The sequence below is a fragment of the Gossypium hirsutum genome, chromosome D02 (genome assembly GCF_007990345.1).
Source record: "Gossypium hirsutum isolate 1008001.06 chromosome D02, Gossypium_hirsutum_v2.1, whole genome shotgun sequence".
Taxonomy (NCBI): Eukaryota; Viridiplantae; Streptophyta; class Magnoliopsida; order Malvales; family Malvaceae; genus Gossypium; species Gossypium hirsutum.
The window spans coordinates 57,643,288-57,646,991 of record NC_053438.1 but is presented as its reverse complement, the minus strand read 5'-3'; the positions used below and the strand labels follow the sequence as shown (position 1 = coordinate 57,646,991).

The window sequence follows — 3,704 nt, the reverse complement described above, 5'->3', positions numbered from 1 at the left end:
CAGTGAAATAGAAATGTCTGTGAAGATGTGGACTACCTGCACCTGGACAGAAAGACTTTATGAAGCTTCACTGTTCCATGGGATTTGCTTTAGGCTTTTCCTACGTAGCTTAGGTGGAAGGCGAAGAATGTCTCATTTCGGGGGGCCGGAGCCATCAGTGAGATACCACTCTGAAAGAGCTAGAATTCTAACCTTGTGTCAGGACCTACGAGCCAATGGACAGTCTTAGGTAGATAGTTTCTATAGGGCGTAGGCCTCTCAAAAGGTAACGGAGGCGTGCAAAGGTTTTCTTAGGCCAGACGGAGATTGGGCATTGAGTGTAAAGGCGGAAGGGAGCTTGATTGCAAGACCCATCCATCGAGCAAGGACGAAAGTTGGCCTTAGTGATCCGACGGTGCCAAGTGGAAGGGTCGTCACTCGACGGATAAAAGTTACTCTAGGGATAATAGACTGATCTTTCCCAATAGCTCACATCTACGGAAAGGTTTGGCACCTTGATGTCGGCTCTTCGCCAACTGAGGCTGTAGTATGTTCCAAGGGTTGGGTTGTTCACCCATTAAAGTGGTAGGTGAGCTGGGTTCAGAACGTTGTGAGACAATTTGGTCCATATCCGGTATGGGCGTTAGAGCATTAAGAGGACATTTTCCTAGTATGAGTGGACCGAGAAGGACGCACCTATGGTGTACCAATTATCGTGCGCACGGTAACGCGGGGTAGCCAAGTACAAAGCTGATAACTACTGAAAGCATCAAGTAGTAAGCCCACCCCAAGATGAGTGCTCTCCTATTTCAACTTCCCAAAGCCTCCCGTAGCTCAGCCGAAACTGCAATGGGTCCTATTTACCTGCATAGATCGAGTGACAGAAGTTTTGAAAATTCAAGAGAATGTCACAGTGTGTCGAGCCTTTTATCATTATGATAGGTGTCAAGTGGAAGTGCAGTGATGTATGCAGTTGAGCCATCCTAATAGACCGGTAGACTTGAACTTGTTCCTACTTGACCCGATCAATTCGATTAGGCACTCGCCATCTATTTTCATTGTTCAACTCTTTGACAACACAAAAAATTTATTGTTCAACTATTTGACAACATGAAAAACCCAACAGCTCTACCCTCCCTTTCTATCTATCCATGGGATGGAAGGGCGGAGGCCTTTGGTGTCCCCTCTAGTCAAGAATTGGGGTATCATAATCACTAGCCAATATTCTTTTCCTTTTCTCGTACACCTTTCTTCGTTTATGGTTCAATATTTTGGTGTCCTAGGCGTAGAGGAACAACACCTATCCATCCCGAACTTGCTGGTTAAACTCTATTGTGGTGACAATACTGTAGGAGAGGTCCTGTGGCAAAATAGCTCGATGCTAGGATGATAAAAAGCTTAACACCTCTCATTCTTATTACTTTTTCATATTGAAAAAGTAATAAGAATGAAAAATGAAAAGGTCGTCTTATTCAAAACCCTAATTATGAAATCCCCTCACTCCCACTTCACACTTTGGAACGTACCATTCTTATAGAGAGAAAGGCACTTTCACAACTTCTTAACCCAAAATGGCTGGGGAGAGAAAATGTTCCTTTTTTAGGGTACTCTTAGGAACAGATCCAATGGAGACGAGGTAGGGCCTATAGCTCAGAGGATTAGAGCACGTGGCTACGAACCACAGTGTCGGGGGTTTGAATCCCTCCTCGCCCACAATCGGCCCAAAAGGGAAGGACCTTTCCCTCTAGGGGTAAGAAAATCATGATCGGGATAGCGAACCCAAAGCTATGGAACTTGGGGGTGAGTCTTTTGTCGAAATGGAGTGGCCTTTTATTTATTATTTATCGTATATTTACTTTTCTGTTTTATATTTTTATATAGTATTACTGACCAAAACAAAATAAAATAAACATATTTTTTTTATTTTACTCCCCGTAACTCTTCCTCGGCCAGGCTTGGGCATAATAGCAGAACAAGTACAAGTATTAGTAGCATAGAAAAAATGCGCTCCTCGTCATTAAATTAATGTATTTACCTGCAGTAATTGTGGCCTCTCGGGAAAATTGATGACTGCATCTTTGAGGCATTTGCTAGTACTAGTCCATTTGAGAATTCTTAATTGGCTAGTTATAAATAGCCCTGGGACTATAGAAAAAAGGATTATCTCGGACACCTACACTGAGGTATTGACGGTGATTCTCAAATATAGCAGAACAGAATGTGATACGGTGAGATAGAATGTAATAGAAACAAAGACACAGGGAACGAGTTACCTGCTCTTAACGGTCAAAGCGAACCCTTTCATTCTGACATTCTAAATTCTTTAATTCAGAATGAATCAAATCTCCTCAAGTAGGATTCGAACCTACGACCAGTCAGTTAACAATCGACTGCTAGGATTCGAACCTACGACCAGTCAGTTAACAATCGACTGCTCTATCGCTGAGCTACTGAGGAGCAACGAGAGATTAAATCTCATAGAGTTCAATTCCTATTCTCAACCTATAACCACTATGAACTCGAAGTTTCCTTCGTAACCTCTAGAACTTCTTCGTAATGGCACCATTCCATGCCTCATTTCATAGGGAACCTCAAAATGGCTTTATTTCATTATATTCCATCCAAATCTCAATTCCATTTTTATATTGTCATTGACATGACATAAGAGATGTCGATTCTAGTCTATCCTTTTCTATTTCTATATATGTATATGGAAAGTTTAAAAATCATCATATAATAATCCAGAAATAGAAAAGAAAAAAGGGAGGTTAATGATGATTTTAAAATCTTTTATACTAGGGAATCTAATATCCTTATACATGACGATAATCAATTCGGTCGTTATGGCCGGATAAAATATTTTAATTAAATATTAAATTTTATTATTATTTGAATTATATAATAAGAATTTTTTAAATATTCTAAAAAATAAAAAATGAAAATCTATAAATATAACATTAATATATAAATTGCATAAAATTAAAATAAAATAAAGTAGTAAATTACTTAAAAAATTAATACATAAAATAAATACAATAATAGATAAAATGAGATGCGACTTCCCCCTAGATATTTTACACTTTCTCCCACAAAAAAACTTGTAATGCCTACTCCGTTTGTAATTCCATCAATTACTCGCCTATCAAAAAAATAAGTTAGTTCTGTCAATCCTCTTATACCTTTTGTTAAGGATGAAGAAAACATATTTATGTAACCACGATTATATGACCAATCATATATAAAATATATCATTTTATCCAATAAAATTCTTTTAGGACCCCTTTTCACAATTAGAAAGTTTAAATTTTGTAAAGATGAATAAAAAGGTTTATATAAAAGGAATGTTGTAAATATTCTGAAACAAGCTATATTCACTGAAAAAGTTGCATTTTTAAAAAATTGATACGAATCCTCAAAATCATTTGAATTTTAATGTAAAAGATTTATAGAGTGAGTTAATAATTTTGATAATATATCCTAATGCATTCCTTCTTGATTAAAAGGAATTGCTATAGCTCCAACAAATAAAGTAAATAGAAGCAATATAAGCATAGGAAATAGCATAGTATTATCTGATTCATGAGGATAAGAAAAAGCCTTCTTGTAGCCAAAATTCGTAATAGTAATAATTTTCCACCAATTGTATATGGCTGCTCATTCTTATTCATTGTTAATGTTAATAAAGGAAATAAACGAAAATTTCTGTTAATTATTTTTTGTTCTTC

General features: G+C 37.0%; 1 pseudogene; it reads right to left on the bottom strand.

Moving 5' to 3' along the window:
• Window positions 1-1,287, bottom strand: part of LOC107907898 (uncharacterized) — a 1,491-nt pseudogene extending 204 nt beyond the window's left edge.
• Window positions 1,288-3,704: the final 2,417 nt, after the last annotated feature.